The sequence below is a fragment of the Lissotriton helveticus genome, chromosome 3_1 (assembly GCF_964261635.1).
Source record: "Lissotriton helveticus chromosome 3_1, aLisHel1.1, whole genome shotgun sequence".
NCBI lineage: Eukaryota > Metazoa > Chordata > Amphibia > Caudata > Salamandridae > Lissotriton > Lissotriton helveticus.
Genome location: NC_136061.1, coordinates 1,068,791,845 through 1,068,816,012, shown reverse-complemented (window position 1 = coordinate 1,068,816,012; position 24,168 = coordinate 1,068,791,845). Strand labels below are relative to the sequence as shown.

The 24,168-nt window shown below is 44.7% G+C and overlaps 1 long non-coding RNA gene across 1 annotated transcript in view; it reads left to right on the top strand.

Annotated features, from left to right (window-relative positions):
• LOC144823275 (uncharacterized) overlaps positions 1 to 24,168 on the top strand; it is a 106,582-nt gene that overhangs the window by 82,107 nt on the left and 307 nt on the right. The window lies entirely within an intron of this gene.

Here is a 24,168-nt window from a genome sequence, read left to right as displayed (position 1 = left end):
TCCCAGTACAAGGATCTGGGCCTAAATCCATCGTTTTTTTGCTCTCCACCCCACCCTGGGTTAGACACTGGCTATATGCAAATCAGCTCTGACCCTGTGCCTCATGGGAACAGTCCAGTCCGAACTACCAAGCCATGTCTTTCCCAGACCGGAATCAAGCATCCAAGGACCGGTTTCTGGCTATCAGCCTTCATCAGCCTGGATAGCTTGACTCCAGTGGTGTGGAGAGCCTGGGACTCACGTCTGAGCATACCCAGCCCACTCGGGGGGAAAATTGCAAAAAACACAGCTGAGGGACAGAATGTAGAACAATGTCATACATTCATCCCAGTACAAGGATCTGGGCCTAAATCCATCGTTTTTTTGCACTCCACACCACCCTGGGTTAGACACTGGCTATATGCAAATCAGCTCTGACCCTGTGCCTCATGGGAACAGTCCAGTCCGAACTACCAAGCCATGTCTTTCCCCGACCGGAATCAAGCATCCAAGGACCGGTTTCTGGCTATCAGCCTTCATCAGCCTGGATAGCTTGACTCCAGTGGTGTGGAGAGCCTGGGACTCACGTCTGAGCATACCCAGCCCACTTGGGGTGAAAATTGCAAAAAACACAGTTGATGGACAGAATGTAGAACAATGTCATATATTCACCCCAGTACACGGATCTGGGCCTAAATCCATCGTTTTTTTGCACTCCACACCACCCTGGGTTAGACACTGGCTATATGCAAATCAGCTCTGACCTGATGGCACTGTGTTTGAAGCCTGGCCCCGCCTCCCTCTGCTGCCTGCGATCCCAGCGGAATTCTTGGTACACACAGCGTCCCCCTGCCAGATCCGTTGAGCACCTTGCTGCTGTGTTTGTCGTCATACAGAGGATTCTCGGCGCCCATGGGATTGCTTCTGTTTATTCTAAGCTGAGTGAAACTGGCTAGGTGGCACTTCACCTTGGGGTGCTGATGTGGGTGTTCCTCAGACAAAATCAGCGTCACCCTTTGTTGATCGTTAGCGTTCCCCTGAAAAAAGTTGGTTTAATCCCGAAGAGGTGCTGTTGACGAACACCCTCCGGTTCACAGGTGGCGGGCTGGCAGGTAAGAAGAGATGCAGACTCCTTTGAAAAAGACAAATATTGTTCTAAAAAATGTATACCCCCGTGTATGTGCAGTAAATGTGGCTCTGTGAATGCATGACCGGCAGCTGGAACAACTATCTGCAGAGTGTATGTGTGTGTCAGGTAGCCATGGTGAGCTGGAAAGTGCAGGGCCTCTGCCCACGACTCTCCCTGCCCCAGGCTGGCCACTTACCTTGCTGGAAGCAGCTCTGGCAGACATTTTGTATCTCCCCCAGGTGCTGCCTTAACTGTGAAGCTCCAGTCGCCCTTACTGCGCCCCCTGGCCACAATGTCCCACTTCCGTGCGGGGGTAGAGGACAGGGGTCCGGCACTCCCCTGTCTGTATCAGTGTGCCCGCACCCGTCCTGCAGTGGCTCAGCTTGCTGTAGCTCCTCCCCTGGCAGCGACCAGCTTCCGAAAGAACCTGCCCTTTGCAATTATGCTACCCAACATGACCACACTGGCTCGAGCTTCTGGCTCCGTTTGAGACCTGTTGTGAAGAGCTTACTGCACAGGGGAAAAGTACAATCTGCTATGCCAAAGCGGTGCGGGCAGTTGGCCTTAGAGAGGGTAGTTGTCGAGAGAAGCACTGGCGGTGGGGGCGTCACAAAGAGAGTAAGGATGGGCGGGTTGAGCAACTCCACCCACACGCAGAACTCTGGGAAATTCAACAGAGTTTTTATGCAACTCCGCAGAATTCCACGTAGTGCTACTCCCCGAGCTCCGCCCACCCCTATTAAATATGCCCCCTAGTTCCGTTATGAATTCCTTTGAACTTTAAATACAAATTATGGTTGAAGAAGCACAATATTTATCTGCACCCTGCTGGGTGATAAATAGGGAGCAGGGTGAGGAGTGATTTGCATATAGCTCGGTCCAAAATGAGGTGTGACATACGGAGGAAAAAAGCGATGCGCTGGAATGCTACGCCAAGCCATTGCAAGGGATTACACTTAATGTAAGCAGGCTACCATTACCTTTTGTGTGTTTTATGGACCGCCCTCAATGGGATGGTTGTGGCTAGATTGGACTTCCGTGCTCACTATGTCACCACAACCAAACAGTACCTGGGTGATAAGCCCATAACTAGGGTGAAACTGCTGCTTTGATGCTTATGTTCTGGGTCAGGGAAGTCCTGGATTGGCAGTTAGAACTGCACTGTTCTCATCAGGAGCAGAGTCAAGACTATTTTGCATATGCCTGGGTCAAAACTAAGGTGGCATGGTGAGAATAACAACTGGCTTGGAGCGCTATCCCGATCTACAACCAGTGGTTTCACTGATTTTGATGCAGCCTCCCATTACCATTTGTGTGTTTTATATACCTGTTTGTATGAGGAACACGGTCAACAGGAATTTGCATATTGCTGGGTCCAAAATATGTTTTTATGATGAGCAAAATAACAATGGCTTGGACTGCTACCAAGAGCTATTGCCAATGGTTAGATGTACTGCTACCAGCCTCCCATTACCTTTTGTGTATTTTATATACTGCTGTTAGTGGCATGGATATTACCACATGTGGGTCTGGTGCTCATTGTGTCACTGTAGCTATGCTGTACCAGACTGATGAGCCCATAACTAGGGTGATACCGCTGCTGGGATACTTATGTTCCAGGTCAGGGAGGAACGGACTTGGCAGGTTGAACTGTACTGCTCCCATCAGGAGCACGGTCAAGACTCTTTTGCATATGACTGGGTCCAAACTAAGGTGGCATGGTCAGCATAACAATGGCTTGGAGTGCTACCCCGACCTATTACCAGTGGATTCACTGAGTTTGAAGCAGCCTCCCATTACCTTTTGTGTGTTTTATATACCGCTGTAACTGGCATGGGTATGCTCAGATGTGGATCCCATGCTCACTGTGGACACAAGCTGTACATGGCTGGTGAACCGATACGTAGGCTGAAATCCGTCCTGGGTTGCTTTTCTTTTGCGAGAACCTGGCTTGGCAGATTAGACTGCACTGTTCCCCTTAGGGGCACGCTCAAGACTCATTCACATATGGCTGGGACAAAACATAGACGGCATTGTGAGTAAAAGAATGATGTCTTTCACTGCTAACTCGAGCTGGGTAGACTTTTACCAAAAAGCCTCCCGTGGGCCTTTGTTCGTTTTCAGTGCTACATTAAAGCATACATTTGTAAATTAATTGTTACTACTATATGAATAAGATTGATATATATTTTTTAATTCATCATGTCTCCATGTGAACAAATGTCGAGGTAATGTTTAATATTTTACTGTTTAAAATAAAGTTACAAATGGAAATTTTGATTTTAACTTCTTAAAGCACAATTCTTTTACGTACTGAGAAAGTAACTTACCCTTCACTTACCTTCTCCTTTACTCTTTCGTATATATTGCTACCCCCTCCAGTAAGTAAAAAAGTTACATAACAAGCAGCTCTTTATTATAGTGAGCTTGAAAAAAAGAGTTCTGATAATAACTTTTTGTTTGTTTTATTAAACTGCAAGCCAACCGGACCAACTATAACACAAAAAAAACACACACCCAACAGGGCACTACAAAACATGTTGCTAGAAAAACAAGCATTTGCAATGCATAAGGTCTCGCATTAGGAAAGTTTGAGCTATTGGTATTTTAAATGACACATTTTTTATATATGTGTTGGTTTTGAAAATAGCAAAAATAATAGCTTTGTCATTTACAATGCCAATAGTTATAACTTGTGACACCTATAGCATTTGTAATGCAATATGTGTTGTATTCACGTGACTTAGATGTATTGATATTACAAATAACAATGGCTTTGAATTTTTTTAATAATTAATACTTAAATAAAAGTTATTGTAATTTATAATGGCAATAGCTTAAACTTTTGTAAATAACTTTTGTGAAGAATATGTTCAGTGTATTTTATTGTGACGAAAATCCAAGAACAGAAGTGAAATACTAACCTCTTTTTGTGACATTTGTAATAAAGCTTGAAACATTGAGAGATCATATTTGACCCAGTTGTTGGTAAATGGTTGCACAGATTGATGCTGTGGTGGGGCTGAGAGATGTTGTGGTGGCGACTAGTGATGCTGTGGCATTCAATGATCCTGTGGTAGCGCATAGTGATGTTGTTGTGCCCCTTAGTGATGCTGTGGTGATGCGATAGATAGAGTGAGTGGGATAGATAGATAGAGTGAGGGCGATAGATAGATTGAGTGAGATAGATAGATAGATAGATAGATAGATAGATAGATAGATAGGAGTGAGGGCGATAGATAGCTAGACAGATAGATAGAGTGCTGGCGATAGATATATAGAGTGAGGGCGATAGATAGATAGCGTGAGGGCGATAAATAGATAGAGTGAGGGCGATAGATAGATTGATAGATAGATAGAGTGAGGGCGATTAGATAGATAGAGTGAGGGCGATTAGATAGATAGAGTGAGGGCGATTAGATAGAGTGAGGGCGATAGATAGAGTGAGGGCGATAGATAGAGTGAGGGCGATAGATAGAGTGAGGGCGATAGATAGAGTGAGGGCGATAGATAGAGTGAGGGCGATAGATAGAGTGAGGGCGATAGATAGAGTGAGGGCGATAAGATAGAGTGAAGGCGATAGATAGACAGATAGAGTGAGGGCGATTAGATAGATAGACTGAGGCCGATAGATAGAGTGAGGGCGATAGATAGACAGAGTGAGGGCGATAGATCGATAGACAGATAGAGTGAGGGCGATAGATAGATAGATAGTTGTGTGTGTGGTTGTGTGTGGTTGTGGTTGTGTGTGTGGTTGTGGTTATGTGTGGTTGTGTGTGTTATGCTTTGTTTTTCTATGTTTTGTTATGCTATGTTTTGTTGTGTTTGGTATGCTATGTTTTGCTAGGCTATGATATGTTTTGTTTTGTTATGCTATGCTAATTTTTGTTATGTTATGCTATGTTTTGTTATGCTATGCAATGTTTGTTTTGCTATTCTATGCTTTGTTTTGTTATGCTATGCTATGTTTTTTTGCTATCCTATGCTTTGTTTTGTTATGCTATGCAATGCTTTGTTGTGTTTGTTATGCTATGCTTTGTTATGCTATGCTATGTTGTGTTGTGTTGTGTTTTGCTATGCTATGCTTCGTTTTGCTATGCTATGTTTTGTTATGCTATGTTTTGTTATGCTATGTTTTGTTATGCTATGTTTTGTTATGCTATGTTTTGTTATGCTATGCTATGTTTTGTTATGCTATGCTTTGTTTTGCTATGCTATGTTGTGTTTGATATGCTATGTTTTGCTATGCTATTATATGTTTTGCTATGCCATGTTTTGTTATGCCATGTTTTGTTATGCCATGTTTTGTTATGCCATGTTTTGTTAGGCTATGTTTTGTTTTGCTATCCTATGCTTTGTTTTGTTATGCTATGCTCTGTTTAGTTTTTCTATGCTATGTTGTGTTTTGTTATGCTATGCTATGTTGTGTTTTGTTATGCTATGCTATGTTTTGTTGTGTTTTGTTATGCTATGTTTTGTTGTGCTTTATTACGCTATGCTTGGTTATGCTGTGCTTGGTTATGCTGTGCTTGGTTATGCTGTGCTTGGTTGTGCTGTGCTTGGTTGTGCTGTGCTTGGTTGTGCTGTGCTTGGTTGTGCTGTGCTTGGTTGTGCTGTGCTTGGTTGTGCTGTGCTTGGCTGTGCTTGGTTGTGCTGTGCTTGGTTGTGCTGTGCTTGGTTGTGCTGTGCTGTGCTGTGTTTTGCTGTGCTGTGTTGTGCTGTGTTTTGCTGTGCTGTGCTGTGTTTTGCTGTGCTGTGTTTTGCTGTGCTGTGCTGTGCTGTGTTGTGTTTTGCTGTGTTTTGCTGTGCTGTGTTTTGCTGTGCTGTGTTTTGCTGTGCTGTGTTTTGCTGTGCTGTGTTTTGCTGTGCTGTGTTTTGCTGTGCTGTGCTTTGCTGTGCTGTGTTTTGCTGTGCTGTGTTTTGCTGTGCTGTGTTTTGCTGTGCTGTGTTTTGCTGTGCTGTGTTTTGCTGTGCTGTGCTGTGTTTTGTTTTGCTGTGCTGTGCTGTGCTGTGTTTTGCTGTGTTTTGCTGTGCTGTGCTGTGTTTTGCTGTGCTGTGTTTTGCTGTGCTGTGTTTTGCTGTGCTGTGTTTTGCTGTGCTGTGCTGTGTTTTGCTGTGCTGTGCTGTGTTTTGCTGTGTTTTGCTGTGCTGTGCTGTGTTTTGCTGTGCTGTGTTTTGCTGTGCTGTGCTGTGTTTTGCTGTGCTGTGTTTTGCTGTGCTGTGCTGTGTTTTGCTGTGCTGTGTTTTGCTGTGCTGTGCTTTGCTGTGCTGTGTTTTGCTGTGCTGTGCTTTGCTGTGCTGTGTTTTGCTGTGCTGTGTTTTTCTGTGCTGTGTTGTGATGTGCTGTGTTTTGCTGTGCTGTGCTTTGCTGTGCTGTGTTTTGCCGTGCTGTGTTTTTCCGTGCTGTGTTTTGCTGTGCTGTGCTTTGCTGTGCTGTGTTTTGCTGTGCTGTGCTTTGCTGTGCTTTGCTATGTTTTGCTGTGCTGTGCTGTGTTTTGCTGTGCTGTGCTTTGCTGTGCTTTGCTGTGCTGTGCTGTGTTTTGCTGTGCTGTGCTGTGTTTTGCTGTGCTGTGTTTTGATATGCTGTGCTGTGTTTTGCTGTGCTTTGCTGTGCTGTGTTTTGCTGTGTTGTGCTGTGCTTTGCTGTGCTGTGTTTTGCTGTGCTGTGCTTTGCTGTGCTTTGCTGTGCTGTGCTGTGTTTTGCTGTGCTGTGCTTTGCTGTGCTGTGTTTTGCTGTGCTGTGTTTTGCTGTGCTGTGTTTTGCTGTGCTGTGCTGTGTTTTGCTGTGCTGTGCTGTGTTTTGCTGTGCTGTGTTTTGCTGTGCTGTGTTTTGCTGTGCTGTGCTGTTTTGCTGTGCTGTGTTTTGTTGTGCTGTGCTGTGTTTTGCTGTGCTGTGCTTTGCTGTGCTGTGTTTTGCTGTGCTGTGTTTTGCTGTGCTGTGCTTTGCTGTGCTTTGCTGTGCTGTGCTGTGTTTTGCTGTGCTGTGTTTTGCTGTGCTGTGCTTTGCTGTGCTGTGTTTTGCTGTGCTGTGTTTTGCTGTGCTGTGCTGTGTTTTGCTGTGCTGTGTTTTGCTGTGCTGTGTTTTGCTGTGCTGTGCTGTGTTTTGCTGTGCTGTGCTTTGCTGTGCTGTGTTTTGTTGTGCTGTGCTGTGTTTTGCTGTGCTGTGTTTTGCTGTGCTGTGCTGTGTTTTGCTGTGCTGTGCTGTGTTTTGCTGTGCTTTGCTGTGCTGTGCTGTGTTTTGCTGTGCTGTGTTTTGCTGTGCTGTGCTGTGTTTTGCTGTGCTGTGCTTTGCTGTGCTGTGCTTTGCTGTGCTGTGTTTTGCTGTGCTGTGTTTTGCTGTGCTGTGTTTTGCTGTGCTGTGTTGTGATGTGCTGTGTTTTGCTGTGCTGTGTTTTGCTGTGCTTTGCTGTGCTGTGTTTTGCCGTGCTGTGTTTTTCCGTGCTGTGTTTTGCTGTGCTGTGTTTTGCTGTGTTGTACTGTGTTTTGCTGTGCTTTGCTGTGCTTTGCTGTGTTTTGCGGTGCTGTGCTGTGCTGTGTTTTGCTGTGCTGTGCTGTGTTTTGCTGTGCTGTGCTGTGTTTTGCTGTGCTGTGCTTTGCTGTGCTGTGTTTTGTTGTGCTGTGCTGTGTTTTGCTGTGCTGTGTTTTGCTGTGCTGTGCTGTGTTTTGCTGTGCTGTGCTGTGTTTTGCTGTGCTTTGCTGTGCTGTGCTGTGTTTTGCTGTGCTGTGTTTTGCTGTGCTGTGTTTTGCTGTGCTGTGCTTTGCTGTGCTGTGCTTTGCTGTGCTGTGTTTTGCTGTGCTGTGTTTTGCTGTGCTGTGTTTTGCTGTGCTGTGTTGTGATGTGCTGTGTTTTGCTGTGCTGTGTTTTGCTGTGCTTTGCTGTGCTGTGTTTTGCCGTGCTGTGTTTTGCTGTGCTGTGTTTTGCTGTGTTGTACTGTGTTTTGCTGTGCTTTGCTGTGCTTTGCTGTGTTTTGCGGTGCTGTGCTGTGCTGTGTTTTGCTGTGCTGTGCTGTGTTTTGCTGTGCTGTGCTGTGTTTTGCTGTGCTGTCCTGTGTTGTGCTGTGCTGTGTTTTGCTGTGCTGTGTTTTGCTGTGCTGGGCTGTGTTTTGCTGTGCTGTGTTTTGCTGTGCTGTGTTTTGCTGTGCTGTGCTGTGTTTTGCTGTGCTGTGCTGTGTTTTGCTGTGCTTTGCTGTGCTGTGTTTTGTTGTGCTGTGCTGTGTTTTGCTGTGCTGTGTTTTGCTGTGCTGTGCTGTGTTTTGCTGTGCTGTGCTGTGTTTTGCTGTGCTTTGCTGTGCTGTGCTGTGTTTTGCTGTGCTGTGTTTTGCTGTGCTGTGTTTTGCTGTGCTGTGCTTTGCTGTGCTGTGCTTTGCTGTGCTGTGTTTTGCTGTGCTGTGTTTTGCTGTGCTGTGTTTTGCTGTGCTGTGTTGTGATGTGCTGTGTTTTGCTGTGCTGTGTTTTGCTGTGCTTTGCTGTGCTGTGTTTTGCCGTGCTGTGTTTTTCCGTGCTGTGTTTTGCTGTGCTGTGTTTTGCTGTGTTGTACTGTGTTTTGCTGTGCTTTGCTGTGCTTTGCTGTGTTTTGCGGTGCTGTGCTGTGCTGTGTTTTGCTGTGCTGTGCTGTGTTTTGCTGTGCTGTGCTGTGTTTTGCTGTGCTGTCCTGTGTTGTGCTGTGCTGTGTTTTGCTGTGCTGTGTTTTGCTGTGCTGGGCTGTGTTTTGCTGTGCTGTGTTTTGATATGCTGTGCTTTGCTGTGCTGTGTTTTGCTGTGTTTTGCTGTGCTTTGGTGTGCTGTGTTTTGCTGTGCTGTGCTGTGTTTTGCTGTGCTGTGCTGTGTTTTGCTGTGCTGTGCTTTGCTGTGTTTTGCTGTGCTGTCCTGTGCTGTGTTTTGCTGTGCTGTGTTGTGCTGTGCTGTGTTTTGCTGTGCTGTGCTGTGTTTTGCCGTGCTGTGCTTTGCTGTGCTGTGCTGTGTTTTGATATGCTGTGCTGTGTTTTGCTGTGCTGTGCTGTGTTTTGCTGTGTTGTGCTGTGCTGTGTTTTGCTGTGCTGTGCTGTGTTTTGCTGTGCTGTGTTGTGTTGTGCTGTGCTGTGTTTTGCTGTGCTGTGCTTTGCTGTGTTTTGCTGTGCTGTGCTGTCCTGTGCTGTGTTTTGCTGTGCTGTGCTGTGTTGTGCTGTGCTGTGTTGTGTTGTGTTGTGTTGTGCTGTGCTGTGTTTTGCTGTGCTGTGCTGTGTTTTGCTGTGCTGTGCTTTGCTGTGCTGTGTTTTGCTGTGTTTTGCTGTGTTGTGCTGTGCTTTGGTGTGCTGTGTTTTGCTGTGCTGTGCTGTGTTTTGCTGTGCTGTGCTGTGTTTTGCTGTGCTGTGCTTTGCTGTGTTTTGCTGTGCTGTGCTGTCCTGTGCTGTGTTTTGCTGTGCTGTGCTGTGTTGTGCTGTGCTGTGTTGTGTTGTGTTGTGTTGTGCTGTGCTGTGTTTTGCTGTGCTGTGCTGTGTTTTGCTGTGCTGTGCTTTGCTGTGCTGTGTTTTGCTGTGTTTTGCTGTGTTGTGCTGTGCTTTGCTGTGCTGTGTTTTGCTGTGTTTTGCTGTGTTGTGCTGTGCTTTGCTGTGCTGTGCTGTGTTTTGCTGTGCTGTGTTGTGTTGTGCTGTGCTGTGTTTTGCTGTGCTGTGCTTTGCTGTGTTTTGCTGTGCTGTGCTGTCCTGTGTTTTGCTGTGCTGTGCTGTGTTGTGCTGTGCTGTGTTGTGTTGTGTTATGTTGTGCTGTGCTGTGTTTTGCTGTGCTGTGCTGTGTTTTGCTGTGCTGTGCTGTCCTGTGCTGTGTTTTGCTGTGCTGTGCTGTCCTGTGCTGTGTTTTGCTGTGCTGTGCTGTGTTTTGCTGTGCTGTGCTTTGCTGTGCTGTTGTGTTTTGCTGTGCTGTGCTGTGTTGTGTTTTGCTGTGCTGTGCTGTGTTTTGCTTTGCTGTGCTGTGTTTTGCTGTGCTGTGTTGTGTTTTGCTGTGCTGTGTTGTGTTTTGCTGTGCTGTGCTGTGTTTTGCTGTGCTGTGTTGTGTTTTGCTGTGCTGTGCTGTGTTGTGTTTTGCTGTGCTGTGCTTTGCTGTGCTGTGCTGTGCTGTGTTGTGCTGCGCTGTGTTGTGTTTTGCTGTGCTGTGTTGTGTTTTGCTGCGCTGTGTTGTGTTTTGCTGTGCTGTGCTTTGCTGTGCTGTGTTGTGTTTTGCTGTGCTGTGCTGTGTTGTGTTGTGTTTTGCTGTGCTGTGCTGTGCTGTGTTGTGTTTTGCTGTGCTGTGTTGTGTTGTGTTTTGCGGTGCTGGTAAGGGTATGTGAGTGTGTGTGTGAGGGGGTGTGAAGGTGATGGTGTGAGGGTGAGGAGGTGTGTGAGGGTGAGGAGGTGTGTGAGGGGTGAGGGGGTGAGGGCGTGAGGGTGAGTGTCTCCAATGAATGTCACTGCTTCGCCTTCTTTGAAAATGTTCAGTGCTGCAAATAGAGCATGCCGCCCTAATTATCACAGCATGAGGCCCCAAAGTGATCATTATCACAGCATGCAGAGAGCCGCCCCACGCTGCTGGAGCACTCAACTGCACATTAATTATAGTTGAGTGCTCCAGCAGCCTGGGGCGCCTGTTGACATGCTGTGATAAGTGGGTCTCATGCTGTGATAATTGTTGCGGTGCCTGAGGAAGTGGAGACTCCTGCTGGGATAATTGTTCTTGTGGCGCCTCAGGAAGTAGAGTTTCATGCTGGGATAATTGGTCTGGCGGGCTTGCAGCGCCTGACGTCCAACAAACGTGCACAAGCTGCTCAACCTTCAAGCGCGTTCACAGACCTGGGTCGGCTCGTACCCAGGTCTGTATCGGGCTCGTTCACAGCTGTTACTCCCTTGACAGGGAGGAAGGTGACTATAGTCTCGCTGGCGGGAGCGCTTCGCGCTCCAACGCCAGCTCGACCTAAAAAAGAAACCTAAGGGATTTGGGGTGGGCAGCTGTGAGCTATTACAAGTTCCCGATGTTTGTTAAGGTTGCTCTCTCCAGCGACTATTACTGTATGGCCAGCTAAATAGTAGGTCACTGTCCCTGCATAAGGCTCAACAATGTTCTGCCTCAGGAGATTCACATTCACTGCAGAACCAGGTGGTGGAATGGCAGGTGGCGCAGAAGTACTCGTAGGTAGGAGTACCCGGGTGGTCACAGATAAAGTGGATGGTCCCGTGGTGTGATATCCCCAGATCTGGCAGATTTTCTCTCCTCCAGTTGTGCCAACTCCAATTCTCGTCTCTTTTCTGCCCAAGCCAAACAGGTGGAATGCATGGTGTGAAGGTGTTTCCATGTTCCTATTTTCCCTAAGGACTACTCCTGGCCACTTCAATGGGATATCATCTTGTGACACAATGAGCATGTGACAAGCCTGGTGATCACTTTTTACTCTCCCACCGGAAGAGAGAAGAACTGCCACACCACAAACTCCTTAAGTCATTTTACCAGTCCAGTTCTTCCTCCTTGGCGACAATAGACTACTCTTTCTCCTCCATTGCAGCAGCAGGAACAGCCGTGGGTTGTCCTTCTGCCATAATCAAAATTTTGACCCAAACGTCGCAAAAGCAGCAGCAGAACTGATGCACTTCTGAACAGGTCAAAAGCACACCAAGAATGCTCATAAATAAAAAGAAGCCTTCTATTGGTTGAAAATCAAATGCTTCCAGCCTATCATAAGCCTTCTTAGTATCGCAAAGTACTGCGATACGTCCACAATAGTACAGTGGTACCAGTGAAATTCGAAAGAAAATAAATATGTACAATCACACTGGACAACACCACCCCCATTATACACTTTTTGTCTCACAAAACAGTAATTAATGTTTAGCTAAAACCATAGATACCATACATTAGGTTACACTAGTGTAGCCCAATTCTACCAAACCAAAAATAAAAACATCCTGCAACTATTAACGTATATAAATATACACACACACACACGCATGTATTTCAATGACATTCATAACATACATATACAACTTAAAAAAAAAACCACAAAAACAAATGTTAAGACTAAATTATAGCTAGTGGTTATTATAATACTGCCCTACTACACAACACATTTAAACTACACAAAAACATTAGAAATACCATAGTTCTAAATATTTTTTTAATTATTTTATTAAAACATTATTTGGCAAACTTGCACTACGACCCACAGCGTAAGCTCAAATTTAAACGTTGCTCATACACCAAAGCAACTATAACACACCATATTTATATTACATGAAGATTTTTTTTCTACATTATATACTAATGTACATCAAAATCAGAAATGTATACATTGGTTTCAAACATGTTATGTCATATAATATATAATGCATATACAATTGGCGAGTTATAGTTGCTTGACTGTAAAATGAATAAATAAATAAAAAATGTGTGTCATTTAAATTTAAGATTACGCTGCGGGCGTAGTGGAAGTTTGCCAAATGCTTTAATAAAAGACATACAAATTTATTATAACTATGGTATTTCTTATGTCTGTCTAATTTAAATGTAATGTGTAATAGGGCAGTATTATAATAACATTAACTATAACTTAGTTGTAACCTTTTGGGGTTTTTTCACAAAAAAAGTTTAAAATAAGTTTTAGTCAGGCCACTGGAATTATGTGATTGTGCGGCAGCTGTAATTTTCGCTTAGTTGTAGATATGCCGCATTTGCAACATAATCTACCATCTGCAGCATAATCTGCAGATTTTAACAAAAAAACATTTTGTTTCTATCTCAAATGGGTTCAAAAGTTATACACATAAAAACTGAACAGTGGACCAAATTGCCTGCAATAGGCACCAACCTCAGAAAATAAACCAATAATTATCTAAACGCAAAAATAATTCTGTTTGCCAACTCCAAAGGTGCCCTCTGTCCAAGGACACCACCCTAGTCAACAGGGTCAGTCTAATGTATCTCTTATATTGAAGTTGCACCACCTTCCAGGTATGTACAATCAGATCATTTCACATTGAGTCCATATTAAAGAGATGAATGTGATTCTTTCTTAAATGCTTTTATTTTTCCTTATAATTAATATGGACTCAATGTGAAATGATCTGATTGTACATACCTGGAAGGCGGTGTAGCTTCAATATAAGAGATACATGGGTTCAAAAGTTAGTTAAAACGCAATGACACGTGTTTCCGTTCAGTGAAAGGACCTTTGCAAAGTTTGACTGATCACCTTTCTGTAACTTATTGCTATATTTGGGTGTCAAACCAGTACTAATGAGGTACAACTAATGCCCAGGCAGTATTAACAAGTTTAAAAATGAATAATGAAGTTATACTATTACAAAATGTGCTTTATAATGCCACATTATTTGCTGCATAATTTACTCAACCCTACCATATAATTTGACCCTGCCCTGCCGCATGATTCCCATGGCCTCTGGTTATAGTTAGGAAAAATTGCTTTAAGTTAGTTCATTTTTAAATTTAAAGTGTGCAACAAATACCCAAAAAGGCTTTCCTGGCACATAGGACGGGTCGGGGCTAAGAGACCGGTAGACAGGGCAGTTTACCTGTCGAAAGCCAAGTTTTTATTGACTTGCGAAACTGTGTGTAATTAGTCTCACTGCGGAGAACTGTGGGTTAAGAGTTCCAGGTCGAGGGACCGAGATAAGAAAAGGACCTACTGCCCATCCGAGCTAGTTTGAATTTGGAGACAACAAACCTTCCTTGGGTGGCAGAGCGGAGATTTCGGGAAGGAAGGTAAGGACTGACCAAGGACTGAAGATAGCGGGGGACACAACGGGATTTAATTTTGTGCATGTAACTCAGTGCCTTGAATTTTATTCGGTTCTCTATTTTAAGCCAGTGCAGCTTGCGTCTGTAGGTCGAAATGGAGGTGGTTTTGGGGACTCCGCAAAGAAGTCTGACAGCGGCATTTTGTACCATCTGTAGTCTGTGGACTACAGATTTGTTCGATCCCAGGTAAAGAACATTTCCGTAATCGAGTCTCGATGTTATTAAGGCATTGACTACGGTTTTTCTGGTGGATTCGGGTAGCATCCAACAGATTTTCCTTAACCATTTGAGAATGGTGAAACAGGTTGCTGCCACTTTGATTGATTGAGGAAGCATGCTGAGTGAGTCATCAATTGTGATGCCCAGATTTCAGACTTGAGGGGAAGGGGACAGAAGATCGCACATTTGGCTCGGCCAGTGTTGGGGATTCCATAGATCTTTTTTCATTCCTAGTACCAGAATCTCCATTTTCTCTCCATTGAGTTTAAGAAAATGTTGCTGCATCCAAGAAGCTATTTTATTTAAGCCAATTTTCAGAATCGATGAATTATTTGTTTTGTGTGAGGAAAGGGAGAAAATGATTTGAGAATCATCGGCGTAGGAGAAGAGGGATAATCCTGATTTTTCAGCTACCTCAGCTAGTGGTCTCACATAAAGATTAAATAACAAGGGGCTAAGGATGGATCCCTGCGGAACCCCATGGGCAAAAGAATGGATTTCAGAGCAGAATGAGTGTTAAAAAACTTGGAAAGTGCGCTTTGTAAGGAAAGCAGTGAGCCAGTTTAAAGCGTGCCTACCAATGCCCTGTGACATGTGTGTGATTATTAGCACAACATGTGACACCGTATCGAAGGCAGCGCTCAAATCCAATAAAATGAGTGCTACGGTGTCATCATTGTCCAGATGCTGCTGTATACTTCCAGTGACCCCCAGTAAGGTGGTTTCGGTTGAAAAACCCGCTCTGAATCCCAACTGGGAGGGATGAAGGCGACCATGTGTTGTTACAAAATGGTTGAGGTGTTGGTGGATATGTCTTTCTAAGATCTTTGAAAAGATAGGAAGTAAAGATATGGGGCGGTAGTTACTCGGCACCTCAGGGTCGGCATTAGCCTTTTTCAAGAGGGGGTGGATCATAGCATGTTTCCAGGATGATAGAATGACAGCTTCCTGTAGTGAGGAATTAAGGAGATTTACTATCACAGACAATGAGGAAGCACTCAACTGCTTTAATATTGAAACAGGTAGGGGATCATTCGGTGATCCAGATTTAATGTTGTTTAGGAGTGTTGTTAAACTTCCTGTAGTGAGTAGAGGCCAAGTCGTCAGGGAGTGTTCAAGAAGACTCGGTTGTCCCGCTGGATTTAGGAGTGATTCAGCATTAAGAGGAGAAGGTGGAAGTAGTGGGGTAGCGGAGACATTTTTTGCCTGATCAGGCACGATGTCTTGATATATTTTGTCCACTTTTTTAACAAAAAACGAGGCCACGGCCTCACATTTAGGTTTCGTTAGTGCGGGGGACAGAGCTTGAGTTTTAGAGCCCGCCAGTTCCTTAACCGTAATCAAAAGACTCTTAGAGCAGTTAACAGCGTTTGCAATAGTAGTTGAAACATATTCTGCTCTAGCTAGTTTGAAAAGTTTGTGATAGTTTTTTTAGGCATTTCTATAAAAACATATCAACGAGGAAGTGTAATTCTTTCTCCACTTTCTTTCCAAACTTTTGCAGTTTGTTTTTTCAATTTTCAGTGCCTCATTAAACCAAGGGGCCAGTGGCAGATGGTTATCAATTTCTTTGTTTATAACAGGTAAACAAGTATTTATGGCATCTAAAAGCCAGTTTTGTACTGAAGATGATAGCTGGTTTACTTGAAGTGCTGAACAGGGTTTGTGAGAGTCCAAAAATATATTTAGGGCAGTGATGTCTAACTTTTTCCAATTTCTACCCTTTGAAACCGGAATACTGGAGGTGAAGGACAAGTGTGCTGGGAGTGTTAGGTCAAATTTGATCAAATAATGATCCGACCAACTTGTAGGCAGGGCTGGGGAGCAAGAAATCTCTGTAAGATATGAGAAAATTGGGTCCAGGAAATGCCCTGCTACAAGTGTAGGGCCGGAGTTTATTAAATGCAGGTTTAGAGCAGCTAAATCTGAAATAAAATGTAAGCTATTTTTACATGAAGTGTTTTCTAAATGGAGATTAAGGTCTCCAAGGAGGGAGACATTTGCTGCTTTCATAGCTAGAGGGGCTATGAATTCCGCATAAGTCCTGGTCCACGATAAGGAAGAGGTAGGGGGGCGGTATACTAGTATACCTGAGAAGGTGAATTTTGGGGATAGTGTCAACTTCAAAAGAGCGGCCTCACAGTGTGGACAGGGCAGATGTTTAAATTCGCATTTGAGATCTTTCTTAAAGATGACCGCTATCCTGCCTCCCATTTTTTCGCTTCGATCTTTCCTCACTATGGCATAATTTGCGGGCAATGCTGCAGCAATATCCGGACCGGAGCTCTCATGGAGCCAGGTCTCTGTGAGGAAGATCGCATCAGATTTTTCGTTTACTAGTAGATCGAAGATGTCAGATTTGTGTTTTGGTAGAGAGCGACAGTTAATACTAATAAAAGAGAAGGATTTACTATGAGAAGAAGATGGGTTGGTACGGGGTGATTAAGTATTAGCTTCAGGACTGGGAGAAAAGTAGAAGCCACATGTTTGTGCATGGTTCATAATTCCCTAGTGAATGTACTCTAGTGCAGTTTGGATGCAGGGGTATGTGGAGGGCCTTTAATTGTAAGTGAAAGTTTTTAAAATTACAACGGAGGCGATTGTGATTTAAAAAACAAATGACACGCAATTCTGAGGTTTTGCAAGTTAGTGCAGAAAAGAAGGTGAAGCCCTTTGCCAGGCGCTTCAATGTTAATGCGTTTTGTATAGAAACCCAACTTAAACTACACAAACATTAGAAATTCAACAGTTATAGTCATATCTTTATTTTATCATTTAAGCACCAATTTCAAAATAATGTCAATCCTATAACTCACATTTATACTTACGCACCAGGCTAAAATTCAGATAACTCGCGCTCCTACAGACACAGCCTTTTCACCTCACTCGACACACTACATTAGCTATAACTTCCCCATGTACAATGCAGTGTTATCAAGCAAGTCATGTAAGTTCAGATGTCATGAGTGTTAATAATGCAGTGATTTCACATGCTGTAACCTCTGTAATATGGAAGGGTATAGATAGTGCATGGAGAAGGGGCGAGGTATAGTTAATGTAGTATGGCAAGTGAGGTGAGAAGACAGTGTACGGAGGTGCAGCATTTATATGCATTTTAAGGTGGTGTGCAAGTGTAAATGTGAGCTATAAGTATGACATTACATTGAAAGTGGTGCGTAAATGATAAATTAAAGCAGTGGTTCCCAAACTGTACGATGTGGCTCTCTGGGGAGCCGCGCACCAAAATCTTTAATGCATTTAATGTTGAAGGGTCTGTAGGCTTCAGTTAAACTAATTAGACTTAAACGCATGATGTTGATGATTTGTAAGTGACATGCCTAAAGCTGTAAACATAGTGCTTAATTGATCGCATGTCAAGGGAGATGACCTCCTTATTTCACTGGATCCCCACGTTCCAGCGCCTCCAAAGTAAGCGGACAATGCCTGATTTATTTTGTTAGACTCGGTAATAGTTTTATTTTTTTCAAATGCATTTTACACCAACGCAAGTTATCAGGAAAGTACAGTTGTTCTGTCTATTAAACACAATAAGTATTATTAAATATTGACATTTCTCCTTGAACCATAGGTACTTCCAGAACACATTACTTTCAGTATACACACATTTCCAGACCAGTCTGCTCTTTCCTTAGGAAAGTAAAACACATACAGCCTGATTCATGTACATGCCGTTTTGCGTGTCCCTAATAGCGAATCATAGCGATTCGCTATTGAGGACACGCAAAACGGCATTTATGTAGGAATTGCTACTTAAATAGCGATTCCTACATGTTCTTTATTTGCGAGTAGCAATTTGCTACTCGCAAATACTCCCCATTCATTCCTATGGGCCAAGAGGCCCATAGGAATGAATGGGGATTTGCGAGTAGCAATTTGCTACTCGCAACTAAGATAGAGATTTTAAGGGTGCCAGGGGTGTCCAAAGGACGCCCTGTAGCACCCCTAAAATGCACTTTTGGACAGGTGTTGCGCACACACATGTCCAAAGGACATGTGTGTGTGCTACATGCAACTTTGAAAAATGCTTTTAAAAGCATTTTTCTGAGTTTTTGCTATTTACCGACAGGTCTGACCTGTCGGTAAATAGCGGCCCCAAAAGTCCAAAATCGCTATTTTGTTTTGTGTCATGAATAGCATTTGAGGAATCTCTATTAGAGATTCCTTAAATGCCATTCCACGCAAATATGCGAATTCTTACATAGCGATTTTTGCATTTGGTATCATGAATACCAAATGCAAAAATCGCACTCGCTAAGGGCCAGATTCTCAGAATCTGGCCCTTTGCGAGTGCAATTTACCTACATGAATCAGGCTGTATATACGGCATAATGCCAACATTTGAAAGCAAGAAAGAGGGACGTTTAAAAACTTTTTTTATCAGAGGAATTAATTGTACTTGCATTCATTTGAAGGAAATTTTGCGGAGGAGACAGAAAAATTAAAGCTGTATGTGTTTTCAAAAATCATGAGTCACCTTGCTGAGACAGGTGTGTTGGCTACATGGGTAGAAATGGAAGTGCATGCAAATATTCTTCAAGCGCAGAAACACTTTAGCAATGGAGCCTAAATGCATAGGAATGCTATCTAGCACTTTAAGAGGGGCAAATAAGTGTAACTAGGAATATTTTATTAGAGGTGCCGCCTTAGTAATATTAAAAAAACATAGGATTATAAAACCCTCACCAGGTTCATCCCAATTATTTTTAGAGAGAACAATGCAAGCACTCCCGAGGCCGGGCTTACATCCCCCCCACCCTCCATAAAAAGTAACAGTGGGAAGCCATGGGCAATAGCCAATGGATCAAGGGAGCCGCGGGTCGAAAAAGTTTGGGAACCACTGAATTAAAGATATGACTATAACTGTAGGCTTTCTAATGTTTGTGTAGTTTGCGTTGGGTTTCTATGCGAAACATAAAGTAAATTTTTCTAACTATGAATTATCTTTAATCTTTGTTTTTTGTGTGAATTATAATGTTTTTTTATAATCTTAGTAACAAATGTGTAATATTGGTACAGTTTGTGGTGTGAAGTGGAGTGTTATTAAGTAGCGTGTGTTAGAATATAGTGGAGGATAGTGTTGTAAAGTACTGCGGTACAATTCATTTGGTATACTGGAGTGAAATCAAATGAAATTAGATATACTGGAGTGGCATACTCTGGAATGGCATTCAGTGGAGTGTGTACACTGAAGTCGGATACAGTAGAGTGTTGTATATTGCAGTGACAGTGTAGTTGTGTACAGTGCAGTGGGAAACAGTGTGGCAAAGTGGAGTCATGTCCCGTAAATATTGTGGAGTGTATTTGCATAAACTGTAGTGGTGTTCAGTGGAGTGCTGTGGAGTGTTGTATAGTTTGGAAGATGTATTGGAATATCGTATACTAAAATAGTGTAGAGTCGAGTGGCATACAATGGAGTGTGGTACACTGAAATGGCATAAACTGAAATAGCATAAACTCGAGTGGGGTACAGTGGAGTGGCGTACATTTGAGTGGGCTTATGTAAATTTGAGTGTCATATAGTGTAGTATTGTAAAGTACAATAGCATAGAGTGGAGTGGTGAATATTGGTGTGCCTTACAGTGCTGCAGAGGGGAATACCATAATCTAGTGTACACTGTGTAATAGGGTACAGTGCATAGTGTATAGCCTAAGTGCTGAAGTGTAGTGTCATACAGTAGATACAATGAAGTAGTGTTTACTGTAATAATGTGGAGTTTAGGGGCATTAAGTCTTTAGACGTATGTTGGAGTGGCATATACTTCAGTACTGTACAGTAGAGTGTCGTACAATTCAATAGGGTTAATTATAGAAGCGTAGTCTAGTGACATACACTGAAGTGCTGTTTAGTGGAGTTGGTCAGAATATAGTTTTGTAAAGTGAAATAGCATACAGTACATTGTGGTTCACTACAGTGGGGTTTACTGCATTTTAGTAGAATTGACGGTTGCACAGTGGAGCAGTGCACACGGGAATAGCGTACACTCTAGGAATGTACCATAAAGTGTGACATAGTGGAATAGAATATAGTGGAATAGCGTAAAGTGGAGTTGCGTACAGTGGCATAGCATACAGTTGTGAGCAGTACAGTGTGGGGTCGACTAGTAAACTAGCATACATGAAAGTATAATAGATTACAGTGGTGAACAGTATAATAGCATAGATTATAGTGGTGTGGGGTGGAGTGGGGTACAGTGGAGTCTGGTGGAGTGGAGTGGAGTAACATACAGTGGATTGGCGTACAATTTAATGAGGTATAGTGGAGTGGCTTGCTGTAAATAGCGTAGACCAGTGGTAAAAAGCTTAGGTATAAAAATTGACGCAAACCTCTTTTTATCTAACCAGGTTTCCACCGTCTTTGGGACATGTGTGGGTCTATTAAGGCAATTGAGGAAACTTTCATCTATCCTCTCTTTTTCCACCATGCGTACGGTGGTGACAGCTTTGATTCTGTCCCGGTTAGATTATGGTAACGCGCTTTATATTGGATTACCGGATAATCTAATAAATAAACTCCAGGTGGTAATGAATGATGCAGCGAGGCTGATTTTTAAACTTCCCAGATATACAAGAGATGCCCCCCTACTGCAAAAACTCCATTGGCTCCCTACAAAGCACAGGATCAAATTTAAGGGACTTTGTATCGCCCATAAGGCCCAATATGGACAAGCTCCATCATCAAAGAGCGCCTTGTGAAATATGTTCCAGACCGCTCATTAAGATCTTCCGCAGGGAACTTACTATTCTGCCCGCGATTCAATCTTACGAAAAAAGGAGGGCGGGCCTTCTCTGTTTGTGTTCCACAATTGTGGAACAGGCTTCCACTCCTTCTTCGATCAGAGAAGGCCCTCCTAGTGTTTAGGAAAAATCTTAAAACCCTCCTCTTCTTTGAAGCCTGGGCTTAACTCTTTGCAGCTAATGATCATACTTCCTATGGGTTCTGTAGCTTCCCTCTCTTAGCGCTTAGAGACTTGTCGGTATTAAGCGCTATACAAATCGCAATTAACATAACATAACACAGAGCCACACACACAGAGCCACATACAGACACACAGAGCCACACACAGAGCCACACACACACAGAGCCACATACAGACACACAGAGCCACACACAGAGCCACACCCACACACACACACACACACAGAGCCACACACACATACAGAGCCACACACACACACACACACACACAGAGCCACACACACACACAGAGCCACACACACACACACACACACAGAGCCACACACACACACAGAGCCACACTGTACAACGTGGCTAAAAGAATCACATTGACAAAGCCAATAGGTCTTATGTCAGTGAGGCCTACTGGCTTTGCCAATGTTTTTTTCTGTTGGGACAAGAGTTGCGCCCGCGCAGCCAGAGGCAGTCGACCCCCATCAGCATGCCACCTCCCCGGCGACACACCCACAGCCACCCGCTGCCCAGCCAGATGGGGCTGCCGGCCCACCGGACACGCGCCAACTCTTCTTTCTCTGCCACGCCACCCGCCAGCGCTCCCTGCGCACGGCCAGCGAGGGGGACAGGGTACATTGTGTACATTGTCATACTGAGCCCTTGGGCCCTGAAGACGCATCAGAGCCGCTCCAACACCATGGCAGGACCTCGCCCGCTGCTCTACCCACAGTCCCGTCTGCCGCCCCAAGAGCCCTGCAACACAGCTGCTCCATGTCAATGCCAGTTCCCCGCTCGCCACCCTCTGCTGCCAGCCCGATCAGCATGTGCTCTAGCAGCAGCGGGCAAGGCTCAGCAGCGCTGCACCTCGACCATCCAGCTTCGGTGCCTCCACCTCCTGTTTGCCCAGCGACGCAGGCTTCATGTCCTTGGACGAGTACAGCTCAAGCCCTGTAGATGCCAGGCAACCTTGTCTGCGCGCTGGGGTTCTGCACCACTGCAGCAGCATCCAGGAGTCTGTGGCTGAGACGCCACCCTCCCCCGGCCGGAAGATGAACAGCTACATGTGCATGGAGCGACCACTCAGTGGGGCCAGCCTCGGTTCCCTCCACCACTGCCGCCTTTCCAGAGAGGAGTTGCTCGATCCGGCACACAGGAAACGTACCTATTTGCTGACCACCCCGGCCCGCCAGCAGAGCACCCCGGAGGTCTCATCCGCCTCCCTGGACGAGGCCACCATGCTGCGAGCCGCCTGTCGTGGCCACCGCTCTCGCACTGCCTCTCCGAAGATGCCCCACCACCCCTACCCCCAGGCCTCACATACAGAGCAGCCCGGCAGCAATGTGATGCTCCCAGGTACTCCAATCATAAGGCACACCAAGAAATCCATACCTGGTGAGACGCCAACTACACTGCGGGTTTACCAGTGATAACCAGACCTAAGAAGCATGGTAAGCAAACCCCGTTCACCCAACAGAGGGGCATGTCTCCTTTCCCTGACAGCATGTACTGATGGTCATATCCAGGAAATTATAAGAAATGACAAGACACGTTTCCATGATGGAGCCCGAAAGGAGAACAAAAACGATGCTGCAGGTCAGCAAGAGGCGCCACATGCCTTTCTGGTGTTAGTAAGCACTGTCAACAAGGCGGGCAGCAGCCACATTGCAAGGGAGCATAGGGGTCACACGCTGTGGTTGGTTCCTTGCAGTTTGGACTTAGATCTGCCACCAAGGAGCATCGCCCCAATGCCAGTGCCTTAGGCTTATGGTGTCGGGGCATACATGTTACACCTGCAGCTAAAGCAAGATGGCGGGAATATAAAAGCTGACGGTGGCTCGATTTGAAAGCTGTGATCACTCCTCACATTTCATAACGGTCACACAGTGCGCCAGTGTGTGTGTCGGGGGGGGGGATGAAAGCTTCACTGGAAAAACTATACCTGGGGAAAGCTTGGGGCCTGGAAGAACCGCTTCCTTTAACATTTTGGATGTTATGTTTAAGTGTGGAAATGTGGCAGATTATCATTTAGAACAGTGTTTAAGCTGGCAAAAAGTCCACAACACAAGTAATGGGTCGATTCTGACACTATGCACATGGTCATAACACAGCCACGTCATGTTTTGGTGTGCTAAAGCAACACATAGCTGGGGGCAAGGTTGTAAAGCTTTTGCGATGGCCTAATGAAAGCATCAGGGTAGGCGGGGCACCTGCGCAAGCAATGGTATTTGTCCTAAAAAAGGGGGGTGAGGGGTCAGTACTTCCAGTGTTGATATCAATGTGCTCTTATTTGGTGAACGAACACATCAAAAGGGTCGCCCAGGGGCTGTCTTGGCAACTGTTCATGGAGGTGAAACCGAAGCCATGAGCACGTTGAACCACTTGCAACGACCAGTGCCTCGCAGCACGGCTCCCGGGTCATGCTCCTCTGGCTCTACCTCCTCCAAGGAGGACGACTCCCCCACCAGCCTCCTGGGCTCCCGCTCCTCTCCGCTGCCGCCTCCTAAAGGGGAAAAGAGGAGGTGGCCAGCAACCGGGCGCACATTGGCAGTCGGGGCCCCAGGAGTTACACAAGCCCCCAAGCACACAACAGCATAGACTAGCTCTTCATTTCTCAGTATGGTCTTAACCATTATAACCAACATTTCACTACTGAGCCCCCGTAGTTTAAACCAATGTGAGGGTGGGGGAGATGTCAAACATCCAAAGTCAATTGAATTGAATGTCTACCTCAAGAGATGATAGCGATGGCGCGATTGTACAATTGTTGCTACAGCACGATGAAGGGATCAGGGGGCTGTAATGCGGTGTTTGGCTGTCCGTTCCAGTGTGCAGCCAAGTCCAGTCTACGGCGAAAACTCAGGCAGGTGAGAGAGCGCTAAACTGAAGTGAAAAATTGTAGGGGTGCATCATATGTACAAGTAGTCAGCACCCGCATATATAGAGGTTTTACTAATCAGGTTCAAATGAAATGTAGGGTTGAGAATTGAAGTATTTGTTGTTAGAACTACATGCAGAACAAATGTTAAGGGTTTGAAACACTAATGATGCCGTTTTAATAGATTACCATTGTATGTTTAGGTCTGCTTTATTAAAATTCATATTTGCATCTTATATACGTGATAAGCTTGCTTGAAGTAGAAAATGTATTTTACTT